Source organism: Choloepus didactylus, chromosome 8, assembly GCF_015220235.1.
Source record: "Choloepus didactylus isolate mChoDid1 chromosome 8, mChoDid1.pri, whole genome shotgun sequence".
Lineage (NCBI taxonomy): Eukaryota > Metazoa > Chordata > Mammalia > Pilosa > Megalonychidae > Choloepus > Choloepus didactylus.
In genome coordinates this window covers 24,188,888-24,206,501 of record NC_051314.1, presented here as the reverse complement: position 1 = coordinate 24,206,501, position 17,614 = coordinate 24,188,888, and the positions used below count along the sequence as shown (strand labels likewise).

At 36.9% G+C, this 17,614-nt stretch overlaps 1 protein-coding gene across 3 annotated transcripts in view; it reads right to left on the bottom strand.

Moving 5' to 3' along the window:
* The window catches only part of SLC41A2 (solute carrier family 41 member 2), a 183,505-nt gene that overhangs the window by 158,401 nt on the left and 7,490 nt on the right, over positions 1 to 17,614 (bottom strand). Inside the window, exon 1 of one of the 3 annotated variants that reach the window (XM_037845912.1) lies at positions 6,125 to 6,294. The exons of the other annotated variants lie outside the window; for them this stretch is intronic. The gene's annotated coding sequence lies outside the window, so the exon portion shown is untranslated. Of the gene's footprint in view, positions 1 to 6,124; positions 6,295 to 17,614 lie in introns of those variants that run through there. 3 annotated transcript variants of the gene reach the window in all.

The window sequence follows — 17,614 nt, the reverse complement described above, 5'->3', positions numbered from 1 at the left end:
TATTGGTGTTTATATTTACCATGTGATCTTTACTGGAAATCTTTATTTCTTCATGTAGTTTCACTCAGTTGTTTAGTGTCCCTTCCTTTCAGCCTGCTCAACTCCCTTTAGCATTTCTTATAGGACTGATTACTGGCAATTAAGTCCCTCAGCTTTTGATTATCCGGGAATGTTTTTATCTCCCCCTCATTTTTATCCTCCAGGTGTTTGTGAATTCTCCAAGTCTCTGATGGTTATTGACTTCTATTTGTATTCCATTGTGGTCAGAGAACGTGCTTTGAACAAATTCATTTTTTTTAAATTTATTGAGGCTTGTTTTTATGTTGTTTTCCAGCATACAGTCCATTCTGGGGAAAGATCTGTGATCACTAGAGAACAAAGTGTGTCCCAGTGACCTGGGATGTAATATTCTATATATGTCAGTTAAAATTTTCTATCTCTCTCTCTCTTCTTTCTTTGTTTCTCTGTTGGTAGGGCTCCCTTTAGTATCTGAAGTAGGGCAGGTCTTTTATTGGCAAACTCTCTCAGCATTTGTTTGTCTGAGAAAAATTTAAGCTCTCCCTCAAATTTGGAGGAGAGTTTTGCTGGATAAAGTATTCTTGGTTGGAAATTTTTCTCTCTCAGAATTTTAAATATATCACGCCACTGCCTTCTCGCCTCCCTGGTGGCCACTGAGTAGTCACTACTTAGTCTTTTGTTGTTTCCTTTGTATGTAGTGAATTGCTTTTCTCTTCCTGCTTTCAGAATTTGCTCCTTCTCTTCAGTATTTGACAGTCTGATCAGAATACATCTTGGAGTGGGCTTTATTTGGATTTATTCTATTTGGAGTTCACTGGGCATTTATGCTTTGTGTATTTATATTGTGTAGAAGGTTTGGGAAGTTTTCCCCAACAATTTCTTTGAATACTCTTTCTAGACCTTAACCCTTCTCTTCCCCTTCTGGGACACCAATGAGTCTTAAATTTGGACATTTTATTTTATCATATCCCTGAGATCCATTTTGATTTTTTCGATTTTTTTCCCCATTCTTTGTTTTGTTCTTTCATTTTCTGTTCTGTGGTCCTTGAGGAGGCTGAGTTGTTGTTCCACTTCCTCTAATCTTGTATTATGAATATCCAAAGTCTTTTTAATTTGGCCTACAGTTTCTTTAATTTCCATAAGATCTTCTATTTTTTTATTTACTCTTGCAATTTCTTCTTCATGCTCTTCTAGGGTCTTCTTTATGTCTTTTGTACCCTGTGCCATGCTCTTCTTCATGTCCTCTATATCCGGTGCCATGCTCTCGTTGCCTGTCTGTAGTTCTTTGATTAATTGCGCCAAGTACTGTGTGTCTTCTGATCTTTTGATTTGGGTATTTGGGTCCTCCGCATCGTCTGGTTTTATCATATGCTTTAAGATTTTCTGTTGTTTTTGGCCTCTTGGCATTTGCTTTACTTGAGCTCTCATATGTCAGAACTGCAGCTTGGTGGAGCACACTTTCTCTGTCTAACTAGCAGATGGCGTCCGTGAGTCACCTATTCCCCTCAAGTCAGTTCTCCCCAAATCTGTCTTTGTGGTGTGTGGGGATCTGACTCTTGTGGGGTCCAATTGGTGCACTTAATTTGGGTATGTTGGTGCTGTCTGCCCTGAATGAGCGGCGTGTGTCTGAGTGGTTAGAGAGGAAGGGCAGTTTTAATAATCAAACCTTCCAGGTGTTCCCGGAGATTTAAGGCTGTTCTCTGCCGCTGACCCACAAGTCCTTGGTATTGGCATAGGTTCCCTGGGATTTCCGAGTGGTTCCCCCTTCCCTGCCGTGCTCTTCCAGGATCTCTGCTGAGGGATGGCCACGCCACATCACAAGTGTGTGCCGGCCTCCAGGGAAGCCATGGGACGTCAGGCCATTCAGGGGCATTCCCAGCCCGCTTCAAAGATGGTTGAATGGGGTGTGTTAACTTGCCCCTTTCTGTACAGCTCCGCCCTCCCAGCTCCGGGACAATCAGCCATGGGTGTATTAAAGGCCACTGTCCACGGCCGACAATGTGGCATGTGCACGGTGCTGCGGGAAAGACTCCCTGTCACACTGGGCTTCCCGGCATGACTCCGGGCCCGGCCCCGGGCAGGAGCGTCCCCTGCCCGCGGGGGAGACGGCTGCAAGTCATGCGGTCCTTTCTCTCTTTGGCTCCGCTTTGCTCCCCTGGGCCTGAGACAGTCAGCAGCAGGTGTGGGAAGGGGTATCCTCCACCGCAGACACTGAGGCATTAGCCCAGCCCGCTCCTGCCATGCTCCACTGTGGGGCTCTCCCCGTCGTATCTGCAGCTGCTCCCGGGCTTTTTTTTTTTTTTTTTTAAAGAACTAGTCCATCTCCAAATGCCAACCCACCATTTCCCCACACTGCAGCGTGGCTGAGGGACTTTCAGCTGACTCAGTCACTCGTTTCAGAATGCAGACTCCTGGTTTCACCAAATGCATGGTCCCTGTAGATTTAGCAGACCTTGTCTGGCTGGTGCTACTCTGGAAGTGGTGTTCTGGGTCACTTTCTGGTTTTTATCTAGTAATTTTCACAGAGGTGTTTTTTTGCCCTGTCTCACCTCATCTTAGGTTCTCCCATATATTTCTTACATAAAATTTTGTTGGATTCATATATATAAAATCTTGACATACAAACAATTCATTGTAATTGACTTGGGAATGTAATCCCTCTGTTATACAGGTGTAAAGATTAATTTCATGTGTCAACTTGGCTAGGTTATGGGACTTTTTTTTCCAAATTGCTACATTAAAAGTTTTTTAATCTATACTGCTCATGTAATGTCAGTAAAAAAAAAAAAAAATACAGCTCAGGCATGATTCACAAAACTTTTACTAAACTGTTGGTATCAAATGTTATTATTTAGTAGTTATGTTCCAAAGACTATTTAGGTTCCTTGTGCAGGGAACACAATGGCAGCTCTGATTCTTTCAGTGCCTTAGACCCTTCTTACTCAAAGTATGGCCTAAGGGCCAGCAGCATTGGCATCACCTGGGAGCTTGTTAGAACTACAGCTCTCAGCAGCTGCTCCCAACTTACGAGTCAGAAGCCACATTTTTTGTAATATCCCCAACAGATATGCATGTACTTAAAAGTCTGAGAAACACTTCCCTATATATTCCAAAAGGAATCTGATTTACATCCATCCAATCAAAAATTTGATAGACTTTTAAGGGTGAACAAGGACATAAGCACTGGTAACACAAATACTAGCAGTGCAAGTGTAAACTGTTAAAATCACCTTGTAAAACAACGCGGCGTTATCCACTAAAATTGAAGAGGCACATGCTCCACAACCCAGCAATTCCATTCCTAAATATACATCCTGAAGAAACTCTTCCACTGTACACCAAAAGATCCAGAAAAGAATGTTTTTAGTAGCATTGTTCATACTAACAAAAACAGTCCAAGGTATCCATTTGGCCTCCCACTGCCAAATTCCACATGGCAGAGGTCATATCTTATGTTTCCTGTTATATGTAATACATCTCTTGGCCCTCAAAAAAGTTAAAAATGAATACAGCAACGTAAAAGAAATTTCAAATGTACTACTGCTTGGCAGAGCTTGAATTCATGCTATCTATGTATAAGTAGGGGAAAATATATAAAAGTGAGGGAAAAACACTTTAAATACAGTATTTTGATCTCATGTAGTTAATTGAAGAAAAGGAACAATCCCATGGTAACATTTCTAAAGAATGAAGGTAAACCCAGTCAGTAACTGTCCCATGAACTTCATAAGGTGTATCAAGTAGGTCCAAACAATAGCTGAATTAATAGTAATCTACATACTTTATCTCGCAATTTTATCATCATTGTTCGGTTCAATTAAAAGTACTTGGAAAGTGAAATATAAGAATGCTATCTCACCAATACTGCCCTCCCTGATCAAAAGGCTAACCTCTAAAGTGTAATGAAAGTACCTTCTTTTTGGACTGAAATATATATAGTTAGCTCCTAAGAAAAATCTTGACTTCTTTGGCTCAAATGGGAAACTTTCTACTTAAACTGCATTCAGGAACTCACATAGGTTTCATTTAAGTAATAGGTGGTGATGCCAAACTTTCTTAACAAGTTGAGAAAAATGAGAGAAGAGTAAAAGGGTATTAACTGACATTTCAGTAACATCGAGTTGCTGCAAAATTGGTGAGCCTGATATTCTCCCCACAAAAACAAAATCTTGTGGTGAGTCATCGACATGAGTCAGCTACTGCTGTCAAGGGCTAGCTGATTCCATAAAACATCACTAATTTCTGAGACTATCCCAGGAAAAAAAAGAGTAACATTATAAAATTTATCAACCAAAGTTTCTAAAGACAGCCAGCATTTGTAAAGAATTTGTTTTAGCCCAGAGTAATAATCAGTGGGTATCATAAATCCTCAGTATACTAAATCCTCAATACCTCTCAAATAATTTTCCCGATGAAACCAAACCCAGAGCAACTTATTTTGGTCTTAGAATCACAAAAACCTCCAACCTCTACTACCTCTTAAAAGCGGAGAATTTTCTAATGAATGCTTTATTTGTAAGAAGGACACATCAAAAACGAGCCAATGAGTTAATTAAAATGCTCTCTGATTGTGGCAAGGAATTCACAACTATATGATGATACTGTGAGCCACTGATTGTATATTTTGGATGGATTATATAGTGTGTGAATATATCTCAGTAAAATTGCATAAAAAAAAAAAAAGAAACAACAAGCCAGTGAAGCAACTAAAATACAACCCATAGTTAAGTCATTTCTAGTTACTGAGAAAATGTTGACAGAATAAATACAATATGTGTCCAAAGAACTAAGTGGATTGCATAGAGAGTACATTTTAATACTTCCAAGTGCCAACAGTTAGAGTATCAGTAGTCCATATCAAACCAACCAAATGAAAGTGAAAACATCCAATCATTGAACTGGGAAATTTGATTAAAGTTATAGTAGCACATAAACAGTTTTTGTAACACAAAATCACGTAATTACCAGAAACATTAGTGAAGGACGCTGTTTGAAACAAGACAATGGATGGTTGGACCGCGAACAAGTTGAATCAAAGAACTCTGCTTTGAAGTTGAGGAAACTGCTTTTAAATTTAAAAAAGGTGTATTTCCCCTGCTGTATAATAAACATTTCTTACATGTATCTTATCTAAAAAATCTACCAAACATTAATAATTCTTTCTTACAAGTGACATAAAAGATTCACCAATTTCCTACAAAACTGCAAGAGTACATCACTTTTTGCAATATCCCCCTCTCCTGTATAAAGTCACACAAGAAACATTATTTAGAAATTATAACTACCGAAAGCCTTGCCATTGAAAACTGGTATTTTCACTTTTCACTAATATGACTTTTCACTAATAAGACTCCTTTTTTACTTCATCAGTGAGAAAACCTAGAGCTACATCGAAACTCATATCTTATGATCAGTTTGTTCACCTTAATGTTATACTCCTAGTTTTATTTTATCTGATACTGATTTTGCACTTCTATTTTTTAAATCAGTATTTCTTGTGGATGATGTTTTTTATAAGCTGTTTCAACATCTCTGTGTAACAAGATAGTATACATAAAGAATAAAAAAACAATACATTCCCTTACTTGTTTTCTCTGGCACTTATATCTGAAATATCTAAATTTAGAACCTAGATTAACTGGAGCTCATCAGCATTTAAATGAGTAGAAATCATTATTCAGAATTCATCCAAAGTATACTTACATACTTTTACTCTTAACACATCCTTATATTCTTACAGTTCAATTTTAAAAATGTAAACCTACTTCTGGGATCAAATTAACATGACTTTCTGAACAATTAAATTGAAAATTAAAAAGTTTCCAGAATTTTAAGGCACAGAAAGGAAGCCAATGTGTTAAAGTTTAAAAGGAAAATAAACCCTTTTAAAAATGATAAAGGAAAAAATAATTTGCCAAACGTAAAGTTATCATTTCTTATTTTATTTCTAAGACCAAGAATGTCCCATAATTTTCGGGGCTGTGATATTTCAAATGTTTACTCAGAGTACTTCTACTACTCATCCATGTGCCCTTCTCTTTCCCCTATCCCAAAGGTGAAAGAGCACCACACACCCTCATGAACAGGCCATGATAAATTACATTACCTTCCATTAGATGAGGAAGTAAGTGGCAGGACAGTTCCCACACCTAGATCTTCCTTAGGTGCTGCCTTAACACCACCTTCCCTCTCTGCATCTCCTTCACCCAAGGGGATGAAGCCAGATCTTCTACCTTTCCCAAGCTGTATTTTCTCTCAAAAGTGCTCCCTGGTTCGCAGTGCTGTGAAGTCAGCACAAGTGCACAAACACACTAGAAGAAACTATGCAGACTGGGCAAATTACAGGTACACAGTGTTATGTTACTCAATTATCTTGGCACCAAATTGAAACAATGACCTAAATCGGTATCTTTACTCCCTGCAGTCAAATCTCTTCTCTACCCTTTGATCTGGGCTGAGCATTTTATTCAAATAACTAGGTTTAATTAAAAAAAAAAAAAAAAAGGAACCCTGTTCTAAAGGGCCCAAGTCTTCCTCTTTTAGCTACAACTAGTCTCAAAGCCACACATAAACAATTTAATTGTCATATAGTGGTCTTTGCTCATAGAAGTGCCTTCAGTACCTTTACCAGCTCATCTGAAACCATGCTTCTAACGTCCACTAGAATATAATTCTCCTTTATTCTTTTACTTTTTTTTTTTTACAGAAGCAATATGTATTCAACACACATACACACACACACACACACACACAAAGCCAAGGATAAACAAAAGTTGTTTATTCTGGAAACCTACCATCCAGAGATAATCACTGATGACATATATGACTACTTTACTTTTTCTATATATTTTTAAACAAAAATAAGCTCATATTGTACACACTGTTCTGCATTTGCTTTTTTATTTCATAAAATAACTAAGATTTTCATAATCAATGTTATTCACAAAGTTATTTTTATGACTACTTATGGTCTCTTCTATTTCTAAAACTCCTGCAAGCTCTAAAATTTCTTCTATTTTCTTTCCTACATCTCCCTCTCCACACATTTCCCCAAAAGAACAGCACAACTAAAAGGCCATAGTCTTCATTCAATTCATTCATTCATGGTCTTCATTCAATTCTAAATACTTCAGATAATTCATTTTTGCTGTATTCTATTTTTCATAGCCATGATTTTTTTTATATCTTATATCTGTTAAATGATTGTAAATAAATAGGACCAGATTACCAGCAAGTCTATGGTGTGTCTCCCCCCAAACTCATCATACATAACTCAAAATAACATCAAACAAAAAAATAAGTGTAAGAGTCACAAAAAATGTTTGATTTCCCCATGAAGTTTATTTCAGTGCTTTTAAAATTTTTTAAACATTCTTGAGAAATTTTCAATGCCCTCTTGCTAAATTTCAAACACATCCCTATGCACAATCAAAATTCCATACATGACTTTACAGATTTCAGTCAGTACATTTTTAAAGAAGGATATTAACTGCCTATTCAACATTGTATTATTCATGTGGAATCACTGGCATGTACTTCATGTTATGTTGGAAACTGTAAAAATCTTAGTGAGATATTTGCTAAGCTTTCGTTAGGTGAATAAGTCAATAACATGACTTGCATTGAGAGATTTTATGTAGGAATTTCTTGTTCAACAAATCTTCATACTCAATTAAGAGAGAGGATTTGCTTCCAAAAAATCAAATGTCAAGAAGTGTCAACACACTAACGATGCTGATGGTAGTCAAGAGCTGGGGCTCCACAGTCAAACCACTTTGGCTTCAATCTTGCTTGGCTTTCACTAACAGTGGGACCTATACCTCTACACCAGTTTCCTCATGAAGAAATAAAACATCTCCTTCATAGCATTATTTTCAGGATTAAATTATTTAATATGTGTAAAGTACTTAGAAATATTTATTAAGCCTGAAATAAATGTTAGCTAGTAATATCAATTGTTATTATTATCCATTTCTCTGAAAGGTTCAAAACCTAAAAATTTTTATTCTAGTAACATATATACAACTTAAAATTTCCCCTTTTAACCACATTCAAATATACAATACAGTGCTGTTAATTACGTTCAAAATGTTATGCTACCATCCCCACTGTCCATTACCGAAACTTTTCCACCATCCCTGTGGTGGTTTGAAGCTGTGGGTACCCCAGAAAAACATGTTCATAAATTTAGTCCATTCTTGTGGGTGTGACCCATTATAAGAAGGGCCTTATGATGAGACTACTTCGGTTAAGGTGTGACCCACCTCATTCAGGATGGGTCTTAATCCTATTACTGGAGCACTTTATAAATGGAATGAATTCACACATGAGAGAGAAAGCAATGGGAGCAAAAAGCTGAAATCAACAAAACCAGAAGAGAAAGGAGAGACCAGCAGATGCTACCGTGTGCCTTGTCATGTAGCAGAGGAGCTGAGAATCACTGGCAACCAGCAGCACCTTCATGATGCCTTGATATGGACTCTCCCAGTATCAAAACTGTGAGCGAATAAATTCCCACTGTTTAAGCCAACCCTGTACATTTTTTAAGCTTTAACCCTCAGCCCATCCCCTGGTACACTATGTTATAGATTCTGATTCTATGAGTTTGCTCATTCTAATTATTTCATTTCAGTGAGATCATATGATATTTGTCCTTTTGTATCTGGTATATTTCACTCAACATGATGTCTTCAAGGTTCATCTATGTTGTCGCATATATCAGAACTTCATTCCTACACATACTGTTTGAACATCTGGTTTATAATTTTCAGATTAACTGTTTTGTTCCAATTTTATATTTTAAAAAACCCAACCCAAAGATCTCAACAAATCAATAACTGGTAAAGAGATTGAATCAGTAATCAAAAACCTCTCAACAAAGAAAAGCCCAGGAATAGATGGCTTCACTGGAGAATTCTACGAAACATTCCAAGAAGAATTAACCCCAATCCTGCTCAAACTCTAGCAAAAAATTAAAGAGGATGGAATACTCCCTAATTCATTTTACAAGGCCAGCATCACCCTCATACCAAAGCCAGAAAAAGATACCACAAGAAAAGAAAACTACAGACCAATATCCCTCAGGAATATACATGCAAATATATCTATAATATATATGTGATAAATACATATATATAATACTCAACAAAATATACATCATAATCAGGTATGCAAGTGTGGTTCAACATAAAATCTACAAATGTGATACACCACATTAACAGAACAAAGGGAAAAAACACATGATCATCTCAACTAATCAAGCACCTATTCTTGATAAAAACACTTAGAAAACCAGAACTAGAAGGAAATTTCTTCAATATGATAAAGGGCATATATGAAAAACCTACAGCTAATATCATGCTCCATGGGGAAAGACTGAAAACTTTCCCTCTAAGATCAGGAACAAGGCAAAGAGGCCCACAGTCACACTGTTAGGCAAGAGAAAGTAATAAAAGGCATCCAACTGGAAAGGAAGAAATGAAACATTCCCCATTTGCAGATGACATGATCTGATATACAGAACATCCTGAAAAATCCACAACAAAGCTACTGGAACTAATAAATGAATTCAGCAAAGCAGAGGGATACAAAATCAACATGCAGTGGTTGATTAGTAGTGTTTCTATACACTAAATAAAGAAAAAAAACCCATTCACAATAGCAGCTAAAAGAATAAAATATCTAGGAATAAATCTAATCAAGGTTGTGAACAACTTGAACACAGAAAATTACAAAACTTTTCTAAAAGAAATCAAAGAAGACCTAAATAAATGGGAGGATATTCCATGTTCATGGATTGGAAAACTAAAGAATTTATCATGAGAGTAAAACAACCACCTACACAATGGGAGAAAATATTTAGAAACCACATATCCAATAAAGGTTTAATATCCTGGATATATAAAGAAATCCTACAACTCAACAACAAAAAGACAAAACCCAACTTAAAAATGGGCAAATGACTTGAATAGACATTTCTCCAAAGATATATAAATGGCCAAAAAGCACTCAATATCATTAGCTATTAGGGAAAGAAAAATAAAAAATTTCATGAGCTACCATTTCACACCCACTAGAATGGCTACTATTTTTTTTAAAATGAAAAATTATAAGTGCTGGCAAGGATGTGGAGAAATAAAAACACTCATTCATTGTTGGTGGGAACGTAAAATGGTGCAGCTGCTATGGAAGACAGCTTGGCAATTCCTCAGAAAGCCAAGTATAGAACTACCATATGACCCAGCAATCCCACTACTGGGTATATACCCAAAAGAATTGAGAAAAGGGACTCGAACAGATACTTGCACATTGATATTCACAGCAGCATTATCAACAATTGCTGAAAGATGGAAGCAACCCAAGCGTCCATTAACCAATGAATGGCTAAATAAAACGTGGTAAATACATACAATGGAATATTATCCAGCTGTAACAAGGAATGAAACTCTGATACATGCAACACATGGATGAGCCTTGAAAACATCATGTTGAGTGAAATAAGGTAGACACAAAAGGACAATTATCGTATTATCTCGCTGATAAGAAATAGAGTAAGTAAATTCATAGTATCATAAACTAGAATACAGGTTACCAGGGCCTGGGTTGAGGGTAGGAAATGAAGAGTTAATGCCTAAATAATACATAGTTTCTATTTGGGCATGGAAAAGTTTTGGTAATGGATGGTGGTGATGGCAGCCCAAAATAGTAAATGTAATTAATAGCACTGAACTATATGTTTGAACAGGGTTAAAAAGGGAAATTTTATGTTGTATATATGTTCCTAGAATAAAAATTAAAACAAAACAAAACACAGAACTGTACATCACAGTGAGCCCTATTGTAAATGATGGACTATAGTTAATAGTACAATTATAAAAACATTCTTTCATGAATTGTAACAAATGCACCACATTCATGCAAGGTGTTAATAATAGGTGGTATATGGGAACTCTATATTTTATACATAATCTTTCTGTTACATCACAACTTCTCTAATACATAAAAAATGGCAACATACTATCAAGTATTGTATATACATACTGACCAGTACATATATAAACTAAACAGTACATTCACATACTGAACAGTAAGGGTCTTCAGAGAACTACAGTGTTTTAAAGGGGAAAAAGAAAATAAAAGCTGAATCAGAGTTAGCTCTAAAACTATGGTTAAACGTAAATCAATGTATCTAATATATTTTAAATTTTTAAAAAACAGATATCTGAATAACACACAATTTACAAATAAAACAGACCATCTTAAACTGTACTGTAAGGTTTTTTCCAGACCAGAGAACTAAGTCTACTAAACGATCACAGAGCATTGGAAAGACGGAAGCCACATGATTTTGCCTAAGGTCATTCTGAAACCCTTCTATGCAGAAATGCTAGAATACAGTGTTTATGTATATTTTTTGAAAGGATTAGAATGTTACTAAAAAAATTCTTTATTATCCAAAAGATGAACAGAAGTGGTAGATATAGTGGAAAAAAAAATAGTAGGCCAGGCTTTGGACTCTGAGGACTCCTATTAATTTTGCTTTCTTTTTCATAGACATAGCAGTCTGTTTTCTTTAAGTCCCAGTCAAATAAACTGGATAATGATTAAATTTTTTTTTAATTTTCTCACTATATGTAACTTTTGCCCTATTAGTTTCCTATATCATTTATTCCTTCCTAACAGTGGCTTACAAAAAGCCACTCTCATATTTAAAAAATACATTCCCCCAATAAATAAGTCCTCCAAAATATTTAAAAACTTAAACCCCAAGGAAAAGAGATCACCCATTGTATACAACATTAGTACCACTTAAAGCAGAAAGAAAAGCCTTCATTTATGGGCATATATATCATTTAATCTTTTTAAATTCTAGGAGATAGTCATGTTCATACTTTACAGTTAAGGAAATTGAGCCTCAGAGAGGTTAAGTAATAAGCCCAAAGTTAATAAGATGATGACACAGGACTTGAATTCATGACTTTCTGACTAGCCAGCTAATGATAAGGACACTGCATTCTCTATGTGTTATGATCCTTCCACACCAGTAACTGGCCATGGGGGATGAAGATTATAGGACCAGGGTCCCAATGCTCCCTCCCCTCAACGTCCAACACTGGAACTTAGTAAATTGGATTCCAGTTATTTTTTAACACAGATGATTACTCAAAAATGAAAACAGCTACTTCCCAGACCTCACCTCTGATTAACAGGTGAACTCAATATCTCTGCTATATCTTCTATTAGTCAATTAATAAACACATATTTACTGGAGATCCAGAAATGTAGTCATATCATAAACTGTCTTTTTTTAAAGTATCATAAGAGATACTATAGAAAGAAGAGACCACTTGTTCTACCAGTTGTAGCTTGAAGCTATTATGTACCCCAGAAAAAAAAATTCTTAAATCTAATACATTCCTGTGGGTGTAATGCCATTGTAAGTAGAATCTTTTGATGAGGCTACTTCAGTTAAGGTATGACGCACCTCATTCAGGATGGACTTAATCCTATTACTAGAGTCCTTTATAAACAAAATGAATACAGGGAGAAGAAAGCCATGGAAGCAAGAAGCTAAAATCAACAAAACTCAGAGAGACCAGCAGATGCTGCCATGTCTTCAGGAAAAAAGGACTGTCTTGATGATGTCTTGATTTGGACATTTTCATGGCCTCAAAATTAATATATAATATATATATTATATATATATATATATATATATATATATATATATATATATATGGCTAATATATTCCCATTGTTTTAAGTCCACCCATTTCATGGTATCTGCTTTCAGCAGCCTAGCAAACTTTAACAGATTTTGGTACCGGGAGTGGGGTACTACCATTGCAAATACCAAAAATGTAGAAGCAGCTTTGGAATTGGTTAATGGGTAGAGTATGGAAGAACTGTGAGCTGTTTGATAGAAAAGGTTAGGATTGCTTTGAAGAGATGGTTCGTAGAAATACGGATGCTAAAGGTACTTCCAATAAGGACTTATACAGAAATGATGAATATGTTATTGGAAACTGGAAGAAAGATGATCCTGGTTTTAAAGTGGCAAAGAACTTGGTGAAATTGAGTTCTGATATTGTATGGAAGGCAGAACTTGAAAGCAATGAGCTTGGATATTTAGCTAAGGATGTTTCCAAACTAAGTGTGGAAAGGATGCAGCCTGGTGTCTCCTTGTAGCTTATATTAAAATGCAAGAGGAAAGGGATAAGCTGAAAATTGAACTCCTGGGCACAAAGAAACCAGAAATTGATGGTTTAGAAGATTTTGAGCTTCCAGAAAATGAGTCCCCAAAGAATAGTGCTCCAGGTGAGGGTTTAATTGAACATGGAACCAGTCAGCCATTTCGATGCAAGTCAGGATTCGTGATGCAGTTATCCAAGAAGGATCTATGGAAAGTCCTATTGTCTGATGATTTGGACCCCTATGTACTACACAAAAAAACTGATAAGTTTTTGTGAGATCTGTATGAATGGAATCACTGCCAGCTTGGACTACAAGGGACAGTAAAGGGACAGATCAAAGGAAAAATCACTTCAAGGGCAAAACCATGGAAGCTGAGGTCTGGCCAAGAGATCGGGCCCGCCCATGCGTGAAATGAGTCCATCCTGGAACATGGACAGGGCAGGCCTTCCATCCCATTGTTCAGGAGGAGTGCTACCATCCCAGTGTTCTCAGAGGATGGAGCCTGTTCTGGTTTGTTAATGCTGCCATTACACAAAATATCAGAAATGGATTGGCTTTTATAAAGGGGATTTATTAGGTACAAATTTACAGTTCTAAGGCCATGAAAATGTCCAAGTTAAGCCATCAATAAGAGGATGCCTTCTCTGAAGAATGGCAGATAGTATCTGGAACACCTCTGTCAGCTGGGAAGGCATGTGGCTAGCGTCTGCTGTTCCATTGCTCCTGGGTTGTACTTAAAGATGGCATTCTCCCAAATGTCTCTGACTTGTCTCTCTTAGCTTCTCTAGAGCAGACTCTGGGCTAGCATCTCCAAGCATCTGCTTTCAATGGCCATCTCCAAAATGTCTCTCTCAGCTGCTCTTGGGGCGTTTTGTCCTCTCTTAGCTCCTGTGTGTCCTTAGCTTAGCATCTCCAAATGTCCTTCTGTCCACAACTCCAAGCATCTCTAAGCATCTCTAAGCATCAGCAGCATCTGGGTCTGTGTTGGCTCTTTTTAAAGGACTCCAGTAAGCTAATCAAGACCCACCCTGAATGGGCTGGGCCAAATCTCCATGGAAACATTCAATCAAGAGGTCATACCCTAATCAAAAAGATTAATCAATCTGCCTCCACAAGATTGCATTAAAGAATATGTTTTTTTCTGGGGGACATAATATATATAAACCAGCATACAGCTTATCCTCCAGGGATTGCGGAGAGTCTGGCCATCATCCCAGTATTCTCAGAGGATGGAGCCTTCACCACAGTGTTCGGGAGGAGCAAGGCTGCTCTGCAAGTGCCTGGAAGGGGTGAGGCTGCCGCTCCATCAGGCCCTGAAACCATCATTCCATAGATGATTCTAAGACCTTTAAATCTAAAGGAGAATACCTTGCAGGGTTTTGGAATTGTTTGGGACCCATCACCCCTCTTTTCCTTCCAATTTCTCCCTATGGGAAAGGGAATGTTTATCCTATGCCTGTCCCTCCTTTGTATACTGGAAGCAGATAACTTGTTCTCTAGGTTTCACAGGTCCACAGACAGAAAATCGTGCCCCAGGACAGACTACAACTCTAACAGATTTTGATGAGATTTTGTACTTAGCATTGTTTCTGAAGTGACTTAAGTCTTTTGGGATACTGTGATGAAATGAATGCATTTTGCATATAGAAAGAACATGTCTTTTTGGGGTCCAGAAGGTAGAGTGTGGTGGTTTGAAGCTATATGTGCCCAAGAAAAACATGTTCTTAAATTTAATCTATTCCTGTGGGCCTGAACCCATTCTAAGTAGGGTTTTTTAATGAGGTTACTTCAGTTAAGATGTGACCCACCTCATTCAGGATGGAACTTACTCCTATTACTGGAGTCCTCCATAAACAGGATGAATACAGAGAGAAAAAAGCCATGGAAGCAAGATGCTGAAATCAACAAAACCCAGAAGAGAAGGGAGAAATCAGCAGATGCTGCTATGTGCCTTGCCATGTGGCAGAGGAGCCAAGGATTGCCAGCAGCCAGTCTTCAGGAAGAAAGCATCACCTTGAGGATGCCTTGATTTGGACATTTTGCTGGCCTCAAAATCATGAGTGAATTTATTCCTATTGTTTAAGCCAAACCATTTTATAGTCTTTGCTTTGAGCAGCCTAGGAAACTAAAACACCCCCTGCTGCTCTTACTTTATAATGCATTATTGTACTATTTACATGAAAGTCACCCTTTACTAGCCTATGAGTTATCTTATACACAATTCTTCATCTTATCCACTTTGTTTTCCTCACTCAGTATTAGATAACATGTAGGTGATCAAAAAGCTAAGTATGTGGGTACCATAGGTCCTGCAACCTCATTATGGGGTATATACTTGGAAGATCTGAGAGCAGGGACCCAAATGGACACTTGTGCACACTAGTGTTTATGGAAGCAGTATTCATGATTTGCAATGGATGGAGGTGGCCTAAGGGCACATCAACTGATAAACAGAATGGTGAACTGTGGTATATGCACACAATGGAATACTGAACAACTGCAAGAAAGAGTGAAGCTGTGAGACACATGAGGTGAATGGATCTTATGGACAGCATTTTGAGTGAAGTACGCCAGAAATGAAAGGACAAACTTTATAATGCCTCACCAATATGGACTAACTACAATGTGAAAACTCTGAGAATTGAATCTTAGAGCACAGCTTATCAGGGAAACGCTTATTATAACGGTCCCTAGATTGTAAGCTTTTACAGCAGTCACATCTATTGTTGAGTTGTAATGGCTATCTCCAAATTCTGAGATGCTGAGCTCTTGGTGTATAACCTGGTCAGTCTCTGGAACTCAGAGCTAGAGCTCGGCAGCTATGAAGGTCAGTATTACTGTATACAGTAACTGTTAAAAAAGCTGAAAAAGAGTCCAGACTTCAATTAAAGATATGAATGAAACAGATCTGTACAGGACTAAGGCAAATCAGTCCAAAGGGAAAAGGATAATATTAACTGTGTTTTAAAACCTCAACTTCTGTGTGAGAACAAGGGAAGAGATGTTTATTTGGTGAAGGATATATATTTTCTGTAGCACACTAAATAATTTAACTTGTATGATCAGTTTATTCAAACACATAATTATGTGGAACTTGGAATAGAAAGTGAGATCTGGTAGGTTTGCACAGGTTAGAGTGAAACACCATAGGGCATTCTTATGTGCTATACAGATACCCCTTTTTGGTTTTCAGGGTATTGGAATAGCTAAAAGGAAATACCTGAAACTGTTGAACTGCAACCCAGTAGCCTTGATTCTTAAAGACAATGGTGTAACTATGTAGCTTACATGGTGTGACGGTGTGATTATGAAAACCCTGTGGTTTTCCATCCACAATCCCTTTATCCAGGGTATGGATGGATGAGTAGAAAAATGGGGACAAAAACCAAATGAAAAATAGAGTGGGATGAGGGGGATGGAATGATTTGGGTGTTCTTTTTTACTTTTAGTTTTTATTCTTATTTTTATTCTTTTTGGAGTAATGAAAATGTTCAAAAACTGATTGTGATGATGAATGTACAACTATATTATAGTACTGTGAATAGGTGATTGTATACCATGGATGATTGTATGGTATGTGAATATATCTCAATAAAACTAAATTTTAAAAAAATGTAGGTAATCACCTAAATACATGTTGAAAGAAGGAAGGAATGAAACGATGATGACCTGAGCCTTAAAGAACAGGCAAAATTTAAAAAGATGGAAAAGTAAAAAAAAAAAAAAAAAAATGCATTCCAACAGGTGAATGGGAAATGCATAGGCAGGTCTCAGAGTAGAAGATTCTTTTGACCAAGTAGCAAAATGGTAAACCAGGGAAGCTCTAGAATTCTTTCAGGGGGGCTAAGACTTCATTTTCTTAATTAGGCCATTGTTTTGAAACATTTATTTTTAATGTAGAGTAACTCTGTTTAATGTAGAGTAACTCTGTGAAATCCCAATATCTGAAATAAATAAAAGCAAAGCAGGACAATCTAAAGTACCCTGGTTGCCACCTACTAAGCCTCCACCTGAACTAACTTGAGAAGATTCTGAAACATCCCCTCAGCAAAATTTGAAAACCACTAGTTTAGAAAAACGTCTGGAAGAAGAGATATCAAAGTGATCACAGTATTTACCTCTGGAGAACTGGGCTGACGCAGGGTGGTGGGTGATTCAGGAAGGATGTAAAATACTGTTTTCACTTTTTTTTGTAATCTTGTATTTTTATATTGAGATTTTGTTTACATTGAGTACTTTTACTTTTTAATTAGAAAGTTATCAAATAAAAGGAAATCATTAATCTAAAAAAGCATTTTTGGTGGTTATATTTCTTCAAGTGAATTACCATATTTTAATGACTCATTATTTTCTTGACTAAATTACATTGCAATGAAAATGAACATCTTTGTGCATACTACTT